Source organism: Labeo rohita, unplaced genomic scaffold (genome assembly GCF_022985175.1).
Source record: "Labeo rohita strain BAU-BD-2019 unplaced genomic scaffold, IGBB_LRoh.1.0 scaffold_1286, whole genome shotgun sequence".
Taxonomy (NCBI): Eukaryota; Metazoa; Chordata; class Actinopteri; order Cypriniformes; family Cyprinidae; genus Labeo; species Labeo rohita.
Window position 1 is genome coordinate 1 of NW_026127435.1, and position 22856 is coordinate 22856.

A 22856-nucleotide genomic window follows, 5' to 3' on the forward strand; every position below is an offset into this window, starting at 1 on the left:
TTTCAGAGTGGTAACGGATTTTTTTTTTTTTTCTTTTTTTTTTTTGCCTGTATTATTTGATTAATTGGCCAAACTGTGTTTTCATGACAGTATGAATAAAAATGTAATAGTGATATGTAAAAGTCCACACAGAATCTCACTGCTCTTTTGAGATTAAAACTGTATCTATTATAATTATTACTACTAATGCTAATAATTAAAATTATACATATACATTTGGATTTTGAAGAGGTTTTTTGATCAAAATATCGTAAAATGCTAATAAATAAAATATTAATAATCATAATCATTCAAAAGGCAGATATTTCTTGTTAAAGACATGACATTTATTCAACATACAGATCTGTTTTTTTATTATCTTTTTTTTAAAAGATTTTTTTTTTTTTTTTTTTTTTTTTTTTTTTTTTTGTTAAAACAAATTTGAATTATTTAGCATTATACATTATCAATTTGTGTCAATGTTAAAACAGCAGCTGACATTATTTCAATCATATTTCAACTTTGAAGGTCGGTCATGTGCCGACTAGACTGAAAAGAAAAGTCTGTACTGTTGGTCCAAAAAGAAAACTGAACACAAAACACAATATGCTAACTGAATGAAACAGCACTTTATTCTGAACCCCTGTATCATATGCTGCAAATACGATTTCTGGATATACATTGGATTTTTCCCATCAGAAACATAAATGTCCATTCTGTGTTTTTTCACTTGGGCTATTTCATTATCTGTTACCAACCAACTGATTATAAAACTTTGGAGTACTTCTGTGGAATCAGGCAGCAGCTGTTGATATGCGTTTTACTTCTTCTACCAATCTCAAAGCCACTATAATCCCATTATTTTGATAGATAATTAGTCTTCTGTAACCCATTCTTCATATTGCACAGTGACCATTTTCTGGACATTTTGAACCATTTGCATAGATTTTGAAATAATTATATGGAGATATATGGGTTATAAATGGGGAAACACATATGGGGCCCTCTTGGGCTATATTTACCCATATGGTTTGACCAAGAGGGCCCCATATGTGTTTCCCTATTTAGAACCCATATAGAGGTAGCTTATGTGGGTACTACCTTGGGCCAGTGTAGGTAGCCTATATGGGACTGATTGTATCTGCCCATATTTTACCCATATTTTACCAACCAACTGATTATAAAACTTTGGAGTACTTCTGTGGAATCAGTTAGGTTAGGAGTCCTCTCCAGCTCTCTTAAATAATTTAGGAGCTGAGACCAAGTCTTAACACTTATGATCCTTTATTAATCACTCTCTTAGTCTTAAGTCTAGGAATAAGAGTAAAATTACTTCTTAGAATTTTGACACACTTAAGACTAAAATTTTACTCTGAGCGGCTTTATACGTACGGCCCCTGGTTGTCTTGTTTTAGTTACAACAGAAATCTTTAATTATCAAGTTATTTTAATGTGCTATTTATTTTCCCAGTTTAACACTGATGTAATCACTTTTTTTTATACAGTGTAATATTTTTGTATGTGATCCACCACCTGGTTAATTTGTTTTTGTTAAAATAAAATCCGTTGTTGTTCATATAACAGAAAGTGTTTATTTTATAACTCTTTTTCAATAACCAATGCGGGTACCCAGATGATCATTTTATTTTTTATTTTTATATTATCTGGCAATAACTTAATGAAAGTTAGAAAAGATGGTAAAGTTAGGAAAGATAAAGTTTTCTTATATTTGAAAGAGAAATAATACAATAAAAATATAATGTAAACATAGTATTGTACAATTAAAAAAAATATTGCATTTAATTATAGAAAATATACCATACATTGTATGTAATGGTTAAACTAGCATCATCAAACTACTCCAAAAAATGAAGATGACAATAAAGTCAGAAAAGATAGTGAAGTTTTAGAAAAAATTAAAAAGATAATAAATGTAATATTTATTAATTTAAACACTAGTCAGTGGTGCCAGGATGTGCACGAATAGTAAACCACTGCTTGGGTATTTTTTTCTTACCCCTAAGTAAGGAATGAAAAAGAGTTTCATCTGCAGTATATTGGAGACTTCAATTGAAGATTAGCACTGCTGTTTAATTGAATGAGGCTCTTTTGAGGATTTGATTTTCTGGGGTCACCTGCTACAGCTCGACATTAACTGACTAGGCTGGACAAAAAATACTAAAAAAGTTGATAAAATGGCACAACTAATGCACAGACTATATATATATATATATATATATATATATATATATATATATATATATACATGGGGACCAAGAACTTTCTTTTCAGCAGACCTGAATTGTTGGAATTTATTAATGAATTATTACTCTGTCATTGTTTCACAATCTGTGTAATTTATTTTTTAATTTTCCACAGTCATTTTTATCTATTCTACACATTTCCAGTGGGGTCTCCACTATCACTGCGTTAGAACGTGTCACCAACACTGGGCGTAGCAGCGCCTAGTCTTAGTTTTGGATAGTGAAATATTTATCACATAAACATTCTTTACAAGGTAAAAACAGGGCTTACACCCAACTTTTTCACATCCTGCTGGTGCAACTGGAGTGCAGTCAACTCCAACCTTTAGAAATGGCATATTGAGTCTGAACCCCACTCCATATTTCCATGCGTATTTCCAATGCTAAACTGGGGAGCTGTTGGGTTTGAGGGACTGAACTACAGAAGTTGATACAGGAAATCAGCAGTCTAATGAAGAATCTGACTGACACAAAAATGTTGTAGTTGAAATAAAAAAACAAACATTTTATGTGGGTTTCCATGTGCTAATTCTCCTACTTTTGCTTTTGCAGCTACTCCTCAAGTTTCAGCTCACTTGTCAGTTGCTGATTCTCCTCCATTTGCATTTGCTCCTCTTGCAGTTTGAGCTCATTTGTTAATTTGTTAATTTGTCATGTGCTGACTAGACTGAAAAGAAAAGTCTGTACTGTTGGTCCAAAAAGAAAACTGAACATAAAACACAATATGCTAACTGAATGAAACAGCACTTTATTCTGAACCCCTGTATCATATGCTGCAAATACGATTTCTGGATATACATTGGATTTTTCCCATCAGAAACATAAATGTCCATTCTGTGTTTTTTCACTTGGGCTATTTCATTATCTGTTACCAACCAACTGATTATAAACTTTGGAGTACTTCTGTGGAATCAGGCAGCAGCTGTTGCTATGCGTTTTACTTCTTCTACCAATCTCAAAGCCACTATAATCCCATTATTTTGATAGATAATTAGTCTTCTGTAACCCATTCTTCATATTGCACAGTGACCATTTTCTGGACATTTTGAACCATTTGCATAGATTTTGAAATAATTATATGGAGATATATGGGTTATAAATGGGGAAACACATATGGGGCCCTCTTGGGCTATATTTACCCATATGGTTTGACCAAGAGGGCCCCATATGTGTTTCCCCATTTAGAACCCATATAGAGGTAGCTTATGTGGGTACTACCTTGGGCCAGTATAGGTAGCCTATATGGGACTGATTGTATCTGCCCATATTTTACCCATATTTTACCAACCAACTGATTATAAAACTTTGGAGTACTTCTGTGGAATCAGGCAGCAGCTGTTGCTATGCGTTTTACTTCTTCTACCAATCTCAAAGCCACTATAATCCCATTATTTTGATAGATAATTAGCCTTCTGTAACCCATTCTTCATATTGCACAGTGACCATTTTCTTAATATTTTGAACCATTTGCATAGATTTTGAAATAATTATATGGAGATAAGCATGTGTTTGCAGGCCAATGCTGATGGCACATTGGGTTTAACTTGATTTGTATATTCCAGGGCTCTTCAACTCCTGATTCATTAACTAGTCCTGAAAACTAAATGTACTACTGAGTTTAGTTCTATCGCTAACCAAACACACCAAACAAGCTAATGACAGTGTTAAAAATGATTTGTGAATTAGTGTCAGGTGTGTTTAATTAGTGTTGAAACTAAAGTCTGCTGTACACTGGCCCTCCAGGACTGGAGTTGAGGACCAATAGCCTATTTGACCTTATGTAGCTGCATCCCTTTTTAGTCCTACATTTGCTGTCTTCTGGTTGTATTTCCACGGTGTTCTAACAGATTTATAAATAAACCTCTCATTTTAAAATCTTCCTGGTTTGGTCACCTACCACATATTAGTGATGGGAAGTTTGGGTCATTTTACTGACTCTCTCGTTTGATGTCATTCATCAAAATGAATGGATCTTCATTGAAGTCATTTCAATCATTTAAGTGGCGTTAAAAATTATACTTTTACCAACCAAATTCTCTGAAAACATCTACCTATGCAATCTTGATCATATTCTAAATTAGGAAATCATTATAATGCACCCAGACATAATTTGTAGGGAACATAAATAATTGCTTTAGCTTTAGAGTCTTTCATTCAATTGTCACATAACAGACGCAATAAACAGATCATTCACGAATTAGCCATCACTACCCCATATGTATTTCCCCATTCACAACCCATACAGTGATTACCCATATGGGTACTATCTTGAGCCCATGTAGCCAACCTATAAAGGACTGATAGTGTATGCCCACGTCTGACCCATATAGTTTGGCAAGAGGGCCCTACAAGTCTTTCCCTGTTCAGAACCCATACAAAGATTACTTATGTGGGTACTACCTTGGGCTCATGTAGGCAGCCCATATCGGATTGATTGTGTTTACCCATGTTCTACCCATATGGTTTGACCACGAGGGCCCCATATGTGTTTCCCCATTCTGAACCCATATTGAGGTAGCTTATGTGGGTACTACCTTGGGCCCATGTAGGCAGCCCATATGGGATTGATTGTGCTTACCCATGTTCTACCCATATGGTTTGACCAAGAGAGCCCTATATGTGTTTCCCTCTTCAGAACCCATATAGAGGTAGCCTTTGTGGGTACCGCCTTGAGCCAGTGTAGGTAGCCTATATGGGACTGATTGTGTCTGCCCATTTTTTACCCATATGGTTTGACCAAGAAGGCCCCATATATGTTTCCCCACTCTGAACCCATATAGAGGTAGCTTATGTGGGTACTACCTTGGGCCCATGTAGGCAGTCTATATGAGACTGATTGTGTTTGCCTATGTTTTACCCATATGGTTTGACCAAGAGGGCCCCATATGTGTTTCCCCATTTAGAACCCATATAGAGGTAGCTTATGTGGGTACTACCTTGGGCCAGTGTAGGTAGCCTATATGGGACTGATTGTGTCTGCCCATTTTTTACCCATATGGTTTGACCAAGAAGGCCCCATATATGTTTCCCCACTCTGAACCCATATAGAGGTAGCTTATGTGGGTACTACCTTGGGCCCATGTAGGCAGTCTATATGAGACTGATTGTGTTTGCCTATGTTTTACCCATATGGTTTGACCAAGAGGGCCCCATATGTGTTTCCCCATTTAGAACCCATATAGAGGAAGCTTATGTGGGTACTACCTTGGGCCAGTGTAGGCAGCCTATATGGGACTGATTGTATCTGCCCATATTTTACCCATATGGTTTGACCAAGAGGGCCCCATATGTGTTTCCCCATTCAGAACCCATATAGAGGTAGCCTTTGTGGGTACCGCCTTGGGCCAGTGTAGGTAGCCTATATGGGACTGATTGTGTCTGCCCATTTTTTACCTATATGGATTGACCAAGAGGGCCCCATATGTGTTTCCCCATTTAGAACCCATATAGAGGTAGCTTATGTGGGTACTACCTTGGGCCAGTGTAGGCAGCCTATATGGCATTAATTGTGTTTGCCCATGTCTAACTCATTTGTTAAACCCATATGGGCCCCATTTGTGTTGCCCATTTCGAGCCCAAGCACTCATTTCCCATTTGTGACCCAACTAGGTCCCACATAGGGAGCCCATCTGTTTTTGCCCATGTGGGACCTACTTAGCTGACCCAAGTGGGCCCCAGATAAGATGCCTATTTTGGGACCATGCCCACTTGGTACCCATGTAGACCCAGCAGAAACCATGTGGGGCCCACATATACATGTTGGCTGGGTTCTTTGTGGAAACAGGGTCTTCAAGCTGAATATTGAGGTTTGCTGCAGTAGCTCAGTGTGGTTTGGACACAATCCATCTTAGTGCTCAACCGTCTCAGTTTCGCCCACTATTCTTCTCCTCTCATAAACGTAAAGACTGTTGCTCTTAAAATGCCAAAAAACTCTTAAGGTTACAAACACTCCTGCTAAACAGGCTGCCATGATTTGTCCTTTTTAGATCTTTTTAGTCTTTTTGACCGAAGGTTTGTAATAAACACTCCTAAACACAACTTACACTACACTGATATACAAACTAGAGAATATGGACAACAACTATTCACTATATAGTCTACACAGAATATATACGATCTCAGCCTGGATTAGGTAGTTTTCTGTTTGCAAGACCTTAAATTAAAAGATCAATGACCTTTTACTGTCATCATTTAGACATGTTGTGTAACACAAATAATACACATTTGTACATGATGCATGGGTAAAATGGGGGGAAAGTGTATCTTCAAAGTGTCAAAAGCTTTACATAACTTAGATAAATACATTTACATTTAAAAATAATTAATTAGATGTATTGGATTAATTGTTTAATTTATTCCTAGCTGTAATTCATTTTCATTGTTCATTTGAAATATTTCTCCACAGAGACCATATATTGCATAATACTCTTCAGCAGTGGTGCTCCTTGGAAGATTTAAACTGATGGACCACAATCCCTAGTGGTTTTGATCATCTGGACACTTTTAAATTTGAGGTTCTAACCATTGGAGACGAGAGAATGTTTTAATTATTCCCATTTAATTAACAGCACTGGAATCTGTATGTTTAAATATCAGACTAACACAGCACTGCATTTATATCTGATATATCTTTCCTACCATCTGAAATCTGACAAGAACTGCCTCATAAATATTGTTCCTTATGGTCCAAAAAAAGGCTTATTTTCACACAGAACAGAACAAAATGTTATCATTTCATATGACAAAAATAGCCTAACTAAAAATGTAATAATGCAATTGGAAAACTAATGCCATTGATATGACTGAATACAACAATAATAAAATTCATGAATATTTCAATATTTAAAAAGATTCATTTGGAGTTGTTCATATGTTAATAATTTGTTTAACATAATTTCTGATAAAATGCTGAAAATACATCAGTATTGTACATTTAGGTGCTGTTAATATATCAGTATTGTATGTTTTAGTGTCTGTAAAAACGTAAGTAAATATATGTTCTGTAAAAACGTAAAAAAAAAAAAAAAAAACGTTTTGTAGAACCATATTTTCTCCACTTCTTTACTGTCCACCGTATTTTCCCTATGGCTCAATGTCCATTAGACGTTGGAATAATCAAGATAAGACAAAAACGTTGTTTCTGAAGCTGTTCAGTGACGTAAGTTTTACTGTGTGTCTGTTTTTAGTGTCAGTTCATCTATTTTAACCTGTGGTTTTCTTAACTTTGCTAGTTGATAACTCAGTTTTCTACAGGTTTTTTATTTTATTTTTTTTAAAAGGAAGTAACAGCGGCATTTCCATTCATGTAATGTGAGGGTTTGCACAGACTCGCCATATCAGCTTTACTTTATCAGAACTATGCAGTCTGTTCCTAATCAGCAAACTGTCCGTTTAGTTCTCAAACTTGATTTGTTTTTCCCCTTCACTATCACAAGCATCTCACTAACCAAATTTCCATCCATTTTTTGTGATGTTTTGTTATCGACAAAGAGAATGCCTAAAAAAAATTACTTCGCGAAATTTGCTGTCTCCACCCTGTTTCCATCCAACTGCCTTTTTTCCGATAAAATGGTGTGCGTGATAACGTCATTCCTAAAATAATAATAATAATAATAATAATAATAATAATAATAATAATAATAAACCCCGAATTGTCGCATAAGTTTTGTTGTATCGCAACAACGACAACAGCAACAAAAAGGCATTTCCATACATAATTTTAACTTTTGCGCAAATTACATAGGCTAGTAGCCTGTTCTTCATCCTTTTAAAGCAAAACTTCATTATATAGGCTATTATTTAATTGTATAGGCCTACATAAAATATTTTTTATTAAAAAGTGTCGTTAGTTTCTTTTTTTTTTTGCACTTAGTCAGACCTATAGACTATTTAGATACTTGAGCATCAAGCAGTATTCATACACAGGTGCAGTTGTATTATTATTATTTTTACTGATTAACTTTTATTAGATTGTACTGGAAATAGGAATGTTCATTTCGGATATTTTATTTCTCCTAACCGACAAACTATGGTCACTAACTATGACCAATTAAAAATACCTAAATTTGTTTTCCATGGATTCATTGGATACAAGCAAAAGGCAGCATAAACAACAGAACGTGAGGATTCACATGGTCACATCACGCACCTGCAGCGCTTCTGTCAAAGGAGAAAAACACAATAAAGCTATATGTAAAAGAAACAAATAGGCTTATATGCAAATATATATTTTTCTAAATAATTAATAAATTAACAAAACGAAAGAAAAAAAAAACTACTAGCAGTCTATATGCAGAATTTCGTTTCATATTTGTGATACGCTCTTGAGAAAGCGGCATCATGTTTGTCTCTTTTATTTTACAAAAGAGCAATGTTTTGTTTTAATTGCGAATGTACACAAATAATAGAAATATTTAACATTGTTTCGAATAATGTCTTACTTTTATATGACCACAAAAGGAGTATTGTAAGTTTTTGTTTGTTTGTTTGTTTGTTTGTTTGTTTGTCTTTTTTGTTGTTGTTGTTGTTGTTTGTTTTTTCTATTTTTATTGAGTGGGAAGAAAAAAATAAAGTGATCGTGCCGACGCCTCACGCATGCTACTCCACAAGGCTGCCTAAATTGGTTCAGGTGTATCTTTTCATTAGTCCCTTGTTTGCCAGTGTATTTAGTTCTTGTTCAGTTAAGCCGGCCTCACACTACAGGATTTTTAGCCCGATTATGCCCTCGCGAGAATCAGAGCAAAAATCTTGTCGAGCACCTCGATGTTCGGCACGGATTATCTGGTAATGTGAGACGCTCGCAGATCGAATCTGAATCTGAAAGTTGGTGTTCTTCAGGACGATATGGTTTTAAACAGGACTGTTACTAAGTGTAAAGAACCTTTAAAAAACATCTTTTTTGGAGTGTGGCTATTTATAATATGTGAAAATTAAAGGGTCCAAACACCAAGAATTCCCTATTGTGTGTCTGTTCAGAGTTTCTCATTCTGATCTAAAAGTGCCTGAACATCAAGAACAGTAAAGCAAATTCAGACAAGTGTACAGACACCTGCATGACTCTACAGTACACTCATTTACATTTATTCCTGTAAGAACATCAACTTGTCTTATGGTTTTGATCTTTGCCTGTTCGGAATCAAATACACAATCTTTTATACCCAGCCTTTTTAAGAATATACCAGATTTATTTCTGCTGAGACACAGAAAAATATTCATCTCAAGAGCTGCTGCTCACAGAATCACAGTCAACTTTCTACTACAATCAACTTTCTAAAGACATGGTTATCATACATACAATTCTTTACGCATGAGAAAACTCATATGGCACTCTTCAGATGTAAAAGCCTCTAAGTCCATCTGATGTTTTTCTTTAAAATAAGCATTTTTGTCAGGCTCCTATGTATAGGTTTCTACCGAAGTACTGGTACTTCTGATTGGGCTGAGGCTGGGATTTAGTGAGTTTGAAGTAAAAGTATTTGATGGATGTATACTATGCGTCAAGAGTATTACTCAGTATCATTATCTCATTGTTGACCAAAGAAGGTTTTGCATCTGAACTTTTTACTGAAAAAAAACCCTGAAAAAAAGTGCAAAGGTTTCTGTAATGATAAGTAAATATGGTGCCTTTATGACCCCTCACAGAACTGAATGTCTCATAATTTTGCAGTTACTAAATAACAAAGTATAGGTTGAAAGGTCTGTGTATCCATTCACTAATATCTGCTGCAGATGAAATTGAGTTTGTCAGTTTCAGGAAGGCTGATCCAGCGCTGACCACTTCCAGACTGAACTGCTCCAGATCTCACTGTGTGTTCATAGTCCTCCTCTGACGTGCCGTTCCCTGGAGCCCAGTTCTGATAGCACACGGTCTCTCCACTCACCCAGAACCAGATTCCCACAGTGCAGGAGTGACGTAAACCCAACCACACCGCCGCAGTAGACGCCCGTTTAACCAAGGTCATCACGCATGCTGAATCTCTTCTGAATGGACTGAGACCAGATCCATATGATTCTCTCTGCAGTGTCTCAGAGCTTCAGGCCACGTCAGATTCTCATTGATCACAATCAGTTTATCTGGAAACGAAACAAACAAGCAGAAACTTGAGAGAGACTGATCAAAAACAAAACATGCAAAACAAACACTGGATGAATTTTTCATGTCAGACATGTAGCGTTAACTTTAAAAGATCTGGAGCTGGTGGATGGATTGTGTGTTTTGTGAGGATCTACTCACCTTCATGACACACAAAAGGAAATTGATTGCTACAGGAGATGTCATACCATTGTCCCTCTTTGTTTGGAACAATCACTGCACAGTTTTCATTACCTCCTTTATTATTAGGTTCATCTTTGTACCAGTATCTGAATGAGGAGTCACTCTGATCTGACCACTGCCATGAGTCTCTGAACAGACCGATCCAGACATCAGATCCAGAAAACTGTCTATCTTCAATTAACTGCTTAACCTGTTGACTCTCATTCTGGTTTCTCACACTGACCAGATCAGTGTGATTCTGTCTGCAGTAACTCTGAGCATCTCTCCAATTCATCCTCTGATTGACAAAGATGAGTCCTGTCTTTGCTTTAAGAAAAACAGAAGCAATGCTTAAGTATCTCTCAAACACTTACACCATAAACAGATCATTTAATGGCAATGTGATGAACTTATACTGTAGCTGAGTTTACAATTGAATTGCTTTAATGAGTATAATAGTGAGTAATTTATACCATTACAGATTGTAATATGGACACATTCTGAATAAAAGAAGATGAAAGTGTGAAGTGTGGCTGTGAGGTTGTGTTGTGTTGTACATGTGTATTTCTATCTTAAAAAAATCTAAATATATATGTAAAGCATGAGTGTTTGAAGAAGCATGAGAGAGAGAAAAGAAAAAATGTGTTTGTGTGTGTAAAATAAAAGAGAAATAAATAAATTAGTAAATAATATTTGCATTAATGTCCAAATGATTTTGAACTTTATCCAAGGAATCATCAGAACTTAATGAATAAATTAATCCAATTGTCTATGTTTATTTATTCTTTTATTTCTTTTCTTTTTCTTTTATTTATTATTATTATTATTATAATTTTTATTTATTTATTTATTTATTTATCCATCCATCCCTGCATCACAATTTGTCTTCAAATTCCTTTTATGTTGGTCCTTATAATTTGGGTTGTTACAATGACAATTATTCAAATAGTTTTAACCTTGATCTAAAGGATACTGAGAACGTTTAAGAAATGTTGAAGTTATTTCCTCACTCAGCCCATTAGTGATTTTAGCTTGTTTTAATTTTGCCCCTGCTATGGTATAATTATGCTGTCATGAAACCGGTCAGTGGCCTTCCGTTCGATTGCCACCAGATGTCGCACTCTCATTACATTGACTCTCACACTCACAAACTTTTGCATGTCACTCCCCAGCAATCACTGCCCTGATTTACACACACAGCTGCAACCAGTCACACACACTTTATAAGCTATGGATTTCTCTGTTCTTATCGCCGAGTATTGTTGCGTTTATCTCTCTGTCAGTGATAGCACCTTACGGAGACATTTTCCTAGTTCCTAGTTTAGTCTGGTATTGGTTTTTGTCCGGATCCTGATCACCTGCCTGTTTTGGATATTGCTTTCGTCTTGTTGTTTGGACTCTGTTTGCTCCTGATCTGGATTTATTGCCTGTCTGTTTGGATTACCCATTTTCCTCGCTCCCTGGATTAGGGAATTGACCCACGCCTGTCCCAGGATTACTCTTTGTTTGCTAATGTCTGACCCTTGCCTGTTTAAATAACCACGTCCCTGAATAAAGCTCGCAAATTGATCCGCACAGCTCTCCCAATCCCTCTGTAACATATACAGAGTCCCCTATGGAGCCCCAAAAGGGACATGGTGGTGGAAAAAAATCGGGGTGAGTAGGAAACAATTTAGGGTGGGAGGAAAAAAATATTTTTTTACAATTGTTTGCCTTCTATTGCAAAACTTTTGCATTCCCTCGAGAAATTTTGCATTTCCTCACAAAACTTTTGCTTTCCCTTATTTGCGATCTCTCGCAAAAAAAGTCTGGACAAACACTTCCTGTTTACTTTTACAGTTTAGTGGTTCATACAGCTTTGTAAGTTCAAAACAGAGCAGTTCATAAAGTTTTATTTTGAACTTGGACTCAAGTTTAAAGGAATACAATATAGTCAGTGCTTATAGTTCACGGCATGTTTTGGGCCATTCTAAAACGCTTAATGTACTAAAACAGTGACATTGGAGGCCCAAATCTGATATTAATAAACACTATTAATACTAATAAGTAATTTTAATATGTATAACTTTATTGACAACAGTACTATTAATAAAGCAGATAATAAACATGTAATGCATGTTAAGCTTTTTCTCCCTCAAATAAAACCATTATAGAAAATGCTTAAGGTAGGATGAAAACTGTAATATTAAAAGACCAAATCTGGTACACAGTTTATTCATGAAATATTTTACGCACAGGAAAGCAGAGGAGCCCAGAATATGAATGGAACATGCAAGTTTCACATGTTTTCTCCCGCATTGTTTACACGACAACAACGTTTTGGGGACTGAAAACACATAATTTTCATTATCGTTTTCAAGTAAGCATCCAATTCAGGAATCTTTTAAACTGTGATGTCATGTGTGTGCGTGTGTGTGGTACATGTTAGGTATGTAGACATGCGCAGTACGTGACGATTTTACTTCCCTACAGGTACTGTTTACTAACAATGTGACAGCGCCAAGTACTGGCCCGGCATATGTAATACAGCATTTTTGGCAGTTTTCACGGACATGTGTAAACGCAAATTGCTTTGAAAACGTTGTCGTGTATACGTAAAAACTTTTCCGTTTTTGACAACATCATTGTCTTTTGATCCATTGTCAGGACTATGGACCTGTTTTTTCTTGTCTTGCCACTGTTTTAGTTCCTGTTTTCTTTGTTTGGTCAAGTTCCTGTTCTCGTTTAGTCTGATTATGAATCACCTGTGTACACCTGTGTTTCCAGTTAGCCTGTGTATTTAAGTTCCTGTCTTTGCACTTTGTTGTGATCAGGCTGACTTGTTGTATTTGTGTGTCTACTAAGCCTCTATGGTGGATTACTCCTTTGTATTTGTTAAAGACTGTTTAACATTTCTCTGCATCCGCCATGGATCTGCTAGTCTCCATCGGCATTACGACTGGAAAATCCATTGTCTCCACCTCCAGCCTCAGAGTCCAGGGCCCTCCTTTATCAACAGATGTGTGCGTAATGAGTGCGTAAGAACAGTTTCATGCAAAATGTGTGATCTACAAACTTGTATTTATACATAGGAATGTGAGTAAATATAAGCAAAACTCTGAGCATGCTTACGCAGAAAATCTAGAATGGCAGTAGAATACAGAATGGTAGAATGGCAATACTAGAAAAAAGAAGGTGCCGCTGTGTGTTTCCTGTGTCCTTTAATTGCAAATTCTCAATTTAGAAATTCATATTAACTATTAAAAAACAATAAAAGACCCCCCAACCCCCTCAATCATGCATCATGAACTTTTAGATATTTTTAGACAAAAATACTAAGTAAGATAAACCTTTATTTATTATTATTGTTATTATTATTATTTTAGCAGTGCAGCTAGGAAGTCATTTGAAATGTAGCTATAGTGTCATCTGTGATCTTGTTTTGCTGGAGGATTCGGCAACTTATGTGCTGCGCAGAGAATGCATTTTTAAAGACAGTGCTTATCCGTTTAGTAAGAGCACAAAATGGCTTCTCAGTCAGTACCGCTTTCTTTGCCATGACTTGAGAACGTATACTTTCACGTGATTTATAAAGGGAGGTGCTGTTACCATATATGGTTCATTGGAGGCGTTTTTGCTGAATGCAAATGACCATGATCGTGAATGAGCATGGTCCTTAAGAACATGTGGGATTTATCAACAATGATTACCTACTGGTGTGCATAAGAACCACATGCGCACATTTGATAAATACAGATTTTTTTGTATTTACACACATTCTAAATTTCACACTCCACCACGGCCCCGTAGCTCCCTCCTCTCCGCCGTGGCCCGGCAGTCCACTGGCTCCACCGGACTCCCTCGTCCCTCCAGCTCTGCCTTGGGCTATCGTCTTCCATTCTACGCCACAGGACTCCACTCCTCTGGCTCTCCCTCCATTGTTCTCCTCCCAAGTTTCTATCTATGCCTTCCTCTGTTGTTTACGGCGCGAGGATGCGCCTTCCGGGAGGGGCAATATGTCAGGGCTATGGACCTGTTTTGTGTTGTGTTGCCACTGTTTCAGTTCCTGTTTTCCTCTCTTGTTCTCATTTAGTTTGATTATGAATCAAACTCTTGCACCTGTGTTTCCAATTATCCTGTGTATTTAAGTTCCTGTCTTTGCACTTTGTCACTGTCGGGTCTACTTGTTGTGTTTGTGTGTCTGCTAAGCCTCTTTCGTGGATTATCCCTTGTGTTTGTTTATTAAAGACTGTTTAATGTTTCTCCGCATCTCCAGTGTGTTCCTGAGGCAGCGTATCATAACAGTGTATCTGTTCTCAGATAAAATGACAATAAGAGCACATAATCATCGGAATACTCTTCTTCTGTGCTTGGTTACACAGGTTTTTGAAACAGCGCCAACTCTCTATCTTTTTTGTGCAACAGCAGTTGTTGTGGCCACGTGATGTAATGCTCAAATCTTATTTGGCGGCCTGTGTTTCGCTTTGTGAAACTGAAAAGATTCGTCGGACTGGTTGGGAAAAAAACATTCACTTTTTCAGAGCGCAGATGTTCACGGTCTATGTGGAAGCATTCTTAGGAATGTGTTGTTTTATTCTATTTTACAGACGTCTTCCAGATGTTTGGTAACAGCAGATGCTTTCCAGATAAAGTGATCTTTAACAGACATCTTGCAGACGTACATGCAGGGGCGGATCTACCGGGATGGCACGGGGTGGCAACTGCCACCCTAAGAAAAAGCTGTGCCACCCCACCTGCCACCCCAGAATTATCACAGAATAAAATATAAATGTAAGCAGTGTTTCATGTGTTAATTTTCGGCCGTAGCGATGACAGCGTAATGCAAAGTAATGGCAAAAAAACACATTTCAATAAAATGTGCAGGATGGTTGCACGCGCACGCAGCGCGCCCAGTGTATTCGACTTCATTAACAAATGACTCTTGGTTCTTTTTGAGTCAAACACACAAAGCGCGGCCCAGATCACCAACGTATTGTTTTACATTTGTTCGTGAATCAGATAATTACTGCTTCTCAGGTAACTCAGAAGTCCTCTGAGACATCTAATCCCGTCCGGATGTGTCTAAGATTTGCCGCGTAATTGTTTGGTGATCCGATTCTCTGACCGCTCACACCACGTTCATCATGGATATAGGCCTTTTTGCTGTATCCGACGAAACAATAATAGCATGAAATCAATAAGAAGATGCCGATCACGGAAACTAATAGCAGAGTTAGGTAAGCATCTGGTCATACTGCAGTTTTGTCGATTGTTAACAAAATGTAACTGATTTTAATTCATCTTCCCAAACCATTCATTCAGTGCTCAAAACAAAGACACATTTCTCAGAAAGTTTAACAATAAGTAAGTTGAACATTAAGTAGCAAAACTGATGACACACCAATCTGAATCTCTGCATCCAACAAGAGAGGAGAGAAATGAACGAATCATTTACATGGGTATTATACACATACAGTGTAATTATAGTACAGTACCAGTACATTAGATGATGGACTTTCACTATTCTGTATGTGCAGTAAACTGTGGCACATGTTGTACACCTTCCGAAGTGTGACTGTCAAATTTTATTTATAACCATTTTTATGTGTAGCCTACTGCATTTTTGCAGAACTAAGAAATGACTACCTAGAGATATAGTTTTGTGTCAGGAGTAAAATAAATAAATAAATTATTGTAAGCATTTAAGAACACCTACAATAAGTAGGTTGAAAGGTTTGAAAGACAAATTTATGCTGACTTGTCTTAAAGCCTTGTTTAAAAACATAAATAGTTTGGTCAGTTACATGTTCTAGATGTTTGCTAAAGTGTTACTAGTTGGTTGCTAGCATATTCTGGGTGCTAGGCCCTTGCTATGCAGTTTCTGGGGTGTTGCTAGATTATATGGCTGATAGTGTGTTGTGGGTGATTACAGACATTCCCACCTCTGTTAATAACAGAAAATCAAACACTGTTTCCAAAACTGATCCAGTTTCAGTGCTTTGATATTATAATATTTCTTTCTAATGTTAGGAAATTAACATTAAATCATCAACGTTAACATCTTAAACTTGCACTAAAATGTGATTTATACCATCTAAGTAGTAATTTAATAGAGCCGCATGTCGTCTTTGGTGATACAAGCTCAGAAACATTTACTGTATAACCTCTTTTTTTTTTTTTTTTCCCCATATATACTGTTTATTGACTTGGTGCCATGATGGACATTGACATGTTGTTATTTATTTTTCATTTTAAACAGTATAGATGATACTTAATGGTAATGCAATGTTTGTGAACACAACTGTGTATGTCAGACTATAAATCCCCAAAAACTACACTCTAAACCCGGATAAGTTGAATTTACTTAAAAAATTGGAGGAAACTGGTTGCCCTAAAAAATTTAAGTAATGTAAAATTTATTTAACTTAAAATGTTTTGTAATATGAATTACAAAGGTCATTTCATTTAACTTAAAATGTTTTGTAACATCATTTCATTTGCAATTATTATAACTATTATATTTAAATCAAATATACTAATTTCCAAGTTAAATCTATATCAATTGTTTTATTTTTCCAATTTGTTAACCTAGAAAATTAAGAAAAAAAGCAAACAAATAAAGGAACATTAATGCAATTTTCCCTTTTATTTTAAATCAATACAAATACAAATATTAAATTGAAAACACAACAAAACCATTTTTTCATATCCTGAAAACATTTCCCCATAAAACATGGGAGAAAAAAAAAAAAAAGTTCAAAAAGATACTAGTTCAACAAATTAACTTATCGTTAAGCACACAAACAAGTCTTTCTCAGAATCGCAACAAACAGCATCAAAACGATATGTTTTTTCCCCACTCTGAGTTCACACTATTGGCAATACTGAATTTTAGGTGTCAGCTCACCTTTTCCCGAAAAAAAAAATATAAAATGCTTTTCATACACTTAAGATAGTCCAGGTGCAGGCAGGGAAATCAGTCTGAAAACAATGGACATAGAAGGCCTGAGATTGGTCAGTTCATCCATTACCAAGCTTTCTTCCAAGATGATTCCCACTCTAGATGAGGTGAGCTGAGGACTTTCTTGATTAACGCTGAGGATTCTTACTGAAGTCTGTCTTGTCAGCTGCCTCCTAACAGAGGAAGAAACAGAACGACAAATACATTATCAAGTCAGTTAGACAATGCTGTTGTTAAATACTCAAAGTTATATGCTGCCTTCACACCATGTCATAATTACTTTAATTCTGAGAGGACAACATTGTGATGTTCAGCTTGTGAGCTGTTCATGTCAATGGACTGGGAATTGTGCTTTTCTATGGCAACACTATCAATGCCTAAATTAATCTGGAGCAGTCAGATACAGTGGTTAGGTGGTACAGCTCTCAGAAAATTTCCAGTTTACAGATGGTAATTAGACTTTAGGGTTTACGTTTAATTGTACATCTACAGAATATTTAAAGTAAAATCCACATACAAACACTACTGGCATATGGTCAGGAAGATCGGTGTTATTCAGGAAAGCTTGTAAATAACATGAGTGCAGGACAGACTCGCACCATCATCATTATGAATAATCTTCTGACACACACTGTGCTAGTCAAAGTGATCATCCTCAGAACAGGTCTCAGTTAACCCACGACATACAGCTGATCTTGAACTTTGGTGTGAAGGTGGCATAAATGTGAACAAGGAAATAGTTTTGTTCTTGAATAATTTCCATGTTTGAACAAAGAGACAGGGTTTCACAGACAGGGCTTAGCTTAAGCCAGGACTAGGCCTTAGTTAAATTAAGATACTTAAATAGCTTTTACAAAAACGCCTTAAAAACTTTACTGGTGTGCATCTTGAGAAAAGAAAAATGGCACTGACATATTTTAAAATATGTCATTACAAGGTATTTTCAGTAAAGACTCCTTGTCATGTTATTAAACATGTTGTTTTATTCTGAGACTGGCCGTAAGCCTTGTCTGTGAAACCGGGGGAAAATGTGTAAATAGCAGTGCTCTCTTATCAGTTATTAGGATCATACTTACACTTTCAAAGCATCTCTTCCATTTCTTCTTTCTTCCAAAACAAGATAGTCGTTAAGAGGACTCTGAACCTAGATAGAACAGAAGTATATTCATCCGCCTTTGTATTTATACAGCTAATTAACGAAAACTTACGCTTTCAAACAATAGCCATGTCTAAATTAAACGTGGTACATTAACGTACTGCACTCACCATATTAGCTCCACCATTGTCGCTCCTCGGCTGGAATCGCGGCTACTGTATGAGTAAAACTAAATTTACAGTCCTCACAAACAACAGCTCCTCGAGTGAAAAAGAAATCATCGAAAGAAAAAGGCAAAAAATGTTAGTCGAACTCGCCAGTCAGGGGTTCAAGCGCAGGCGAGTAAGAACACTAGCTAGCAACGGATGAGAAATGTCCCGTCGTTTAGACGAACAACAACTTTTGCCGATCACAAAGAGTTTCTCGAGGGACGTGATAAAAGATAAATGGCGGAAAACAATGCCAATAGAACTATCTAAATCTAAATTTCCACATTCATCCACAGCTTAAATTCATACACAATCACAGTGACAAAATGGCGCTGTTACTCGCAGCACCGGTGGAGGAGGCGTGGTCAGGAGATAAATTTCATAATACCAGTTAATTTAACTGATGTTTATTCACAGGTTCAAATATGTCTACAAATTAGTAGAATCTACTTATATTTTATAAGCAATGCAGTAAAACTTAAATATTGTGTTCAATTGTAATTAAATGGTTTAATTAGATACAAAATCCGGGCTTACAGTGTATGCATGGGGGCTTGCTTTTGTATTACCACCCCTCATAGACCCCATGCCACCCCTTTGCCACCCTAAAAATTAATTTCTAGATCCGCCCCTGCGTACATGTGCTATCTGGGATGAGCGAACAATGAACCATACATTTATTACAGTGTTTATTAATCTTTGTTGTTGTAAATCAATGAAAATACAGTCGTTTATTGGTAGTTCATGTTAATTCACAGTGCATTAATGTTAACAAACACAACCTGTGATTTAATAATGCATTAGTAAATGTTGAAATTAACACTGAAATCGAAATTTAACATGAAAATTTTAAAATTCCCCATCTTTTCTCAGGTCTACGCCCCATCTTTATGATTGTGGTGTCAAGTAAGGTTTATCCTTAGTCTAACAGGTGAGACGTCTGCCACTGTAGGGGGATGTGGTTGTCCTGCCATTTCTGACACTCTGGACACTGTTGGTCATTTTGGAGTCTGCGTAATTGCATTTTCTAAGGTTTAAAGAGGTTTCATGCATACTGACAGTGACACTTGATGGCCGAGTTTGGTACCGCATGCTAGCGTTAACTAATCATCTTTTTTTTTTTTTTTCTTACTTGTGTTGCTCTTGGAAAGAAAAAAGTAGCAGCACGGCAGCAGCGCTCATAACGGAAGGGACGCGGTCGCACGGTTTTTCCAGGCACTTCAAGATAAAAACATCTCAACTGCTCAGAATGCCGCAAGCGGGTCATGTGACAAGAACCAACCTATCCAATAGGGTCTGGCTGCAGACATCTGCACCTGCACTCTCAGACACCTGCACTTCCGGAAGTGACGTCACTTGCAGTCGATTTTATTTTTACTTTATTTTAGTTATGTATTTATTTTTTTAATTGAATCTCTCAACATTTTACAACAGTAGCCAGGTGGTGAAGACAAGAAAAAAGAAACTAAATTACAATGCCACTAGCAATGGCCACCTGCACTCTCTGCTACCTGCACGTCACTTGCAATCCACACAAATGGTGCGTGTTGCCAGTGGAGACAAGACGCTGTGGTCGTTAAACGATTAAAAGTAATTTAATAGCATAACGTACAGGGTCCTAACGTCATCTGCAGGAGATAAAAACAAGACCCGCAAATCCGTGGCCACAGAACAGCAGAATATGAACGCAATGCGCAAAGTCTCTCGTTCAGCTTTTTCCTCCCGTAGAAAACCATTAACACTTGACATGGCTTAATGTATTAAGATACATTAAGTGCCATTAAACGATCAAATTTGTAATATAGTTTATTAATTTGATGTACTTCTATCAAGCATATGGCCATGAATGCGCAAACTTTCACTTTCATACTTGCCCAGCAAACGTTTAATGTGGCAAAACGGACTAAGATGATAAAGACCAAATTCAGTATAAACCTTACTGTTGTCAAACGATATACCAGCAGATATGAACGCGCCATAAGAAAGGCATTATGTGATATTAAAAGGACCAACTCTGTATAGACAAGCAGACGTGAACGCAATGCGTTAATAGACGTTTTCCTTCCATAAAAAAAACAATATAAACAAAACACAATGATATAAAACAGCTGTAGAGATTATTCTTTATGGGAAAATGTGAATGTAGGCGGCGTTGCGTTTATTCTGCGCTCACCTGCTTGTGTGTAGTTGTTTTAATAATGAATAGGAGCATATTGAGTTTAGTCTTTATCATCTTAATCCGTTATGCCACATTATGCCACGTTTTGCGAAGGAAAACACTATATAGCCTACATATACATTATATTAATAAACTGAATATCGAATTTGATCTTTTAATTGCCTCTTACTACATTGAGCCATATTAAGTATTAATCTACTGGAGGAAAACGCTTAACGAAAGACATATTCTCTCGTTCATATTCTGCTTCATATTCATATTCGTTCATATTCTGCTGTTCTGTGGCCACGGATTTGCGGGTCTTGTTTTTATCTTCTACAGATGACTTGCAGGACCCTGTATGTTTTGCTAAATTAGTTTTAATCGTTTAACGACCACAGCGTCTTGTCTCCACTGGCAACACGCACGATTTGTGTGGACTGCAAGTGACGTAGCAGGTAGCTGAGAGTGCAGGTGACGATTGTAAGTGACACTGTAATTTAGTTTCTTTTTTCTTGTCTTCACCACCTGGCTACTGTTGTAAAATGTTGAGAGATTCAATTAAAAAAATAAATAAATAACTAAAATAAAGTAAAAATAAAATCGACTGCAAGTGACGTCAATTCCGGAAGTGCAGTCGTCTGAGAGTGCAGGTGCAGATGTCTGCAGCCAGACCCTTCTCAACCTGTTAGCTTCATCCTTTCCGTAACAACACTGAAAGCTCAGCCAAGATGTAGAAACAGCTGATCATAGCTGTACAGGGATAGCCATTTTTAAATACATCTAGTAGCAGAGCTACAGCAAGCGATTTTTAGTGCTGGAAATCTGTTTGTCTTTTGCTGAAACCTCCGAGTCTTCATTGAGAGCGCAGGTCATGGTTGCTTAGCAACACAGACGCCACGGGAACGTAAACGCTTTGGAAAAAAGGAGAAAGCGGCGCACCTAGCGTTTTACATGCGTTTTTAGGCGCGACATGTGAAGCACGTCCTGATTTTGCTGAGTTAGATGTGTTCCTGGGTCAACATATTTTGTTGACCCTGGAACAACATTTTATTCCAAAAATTGAATCTTGATCACATCCTTACACCTAAACCTAAACTTACCCATGAGTAATAACTAAAATCAGAGGAAATGATAGACACTGATGTACAAGCACCAAACACTGACTGTAAGCCTAAACCTCACAAAAACTATAAACTGTTTTTTGAAATCTGATTGGTTAATCACAATGTTGTTCCAGGGTCAACAAAGATGTTGATTCAGGAACATGTCATACTTGGTAAAATCAGGTTCTGCAACATGGGAACAGCCACTTAGGCTCACTAAGTCACTATATTTCCCCTCATGTTGATTTTTTCTCCCCACGTTGCGGTTTAGGGCTTTCATAGATCTTGCATCTAGAGCTAGTATTATATTATATAAATAAAACTTTTTGGTTAACAATATAACATAGGTGTTTGTACTTACTGTTATTGCAGATGAAAGGCTTGGTTTCACTACATGGAAGATCATGCCATTGTCCACCACTCATCATAGCACAATAATCTCTGCCTTCTGGTTGTGAATGTTTCCAGTCCAGATAGACCACAGGTTCACCTGAAGACCACTGCCATTGATCACGACCCGTCTTCTGCAGCCCAATCCAGACATGCTGAAGACCTTCAACATCCATACTCTTCTTCAGCTCATTCAGGTCGTTCATGTTGTCAGTGGTGGCCAGATCTGTGTATTTCTCTCTGCAGTATCTCTGAGCTTCAGTCCAGTTCTTGTTGTCATTTATAAAGTGATACTGACGCTGAACACATTCAGATATGGAGCAGAGAGCTGTGAAAGAGAGGCTTTGCTTCAACACTTTTCATAACAGGATCAAACCTAATAAAAATCTAGAAACCATAAATAAAACCACAAACACACTCACCAATGAGAAGAAGAATGAAATATAGAATTTGGTCCATT

At 36.8% G+C, this 22856-nt stretch overlaps 1 long non-coding RNA gene and 1 pseudogene across 1 annotated transcript; both read right to left on the minus strand.

Annotated features, from left to right (window-relative positions):
• Positions 1-9185: 9185 nt before the first annotated feature.
• Positions 9186-22855, minus strand: LOC127157968 (macrophage mannose receptor 1-like; annotated as a pseudogene).
• LOC127157969 (uncharacterized) lies at positions 17125-18865 on the minus strand. Its single transcript, XR_007826035.1, has 3 exons — positions 18704-18865; positions 18514-18581; positions 17125-17610 (listed from the first exon to the last, which is right to left on the minus strand). It is a non-coding gene; the product is annotated as an uncharacterized LOC127157969 (long non-coding RNA).
• Position 22856: the final 1 nt, after the last annotated feature.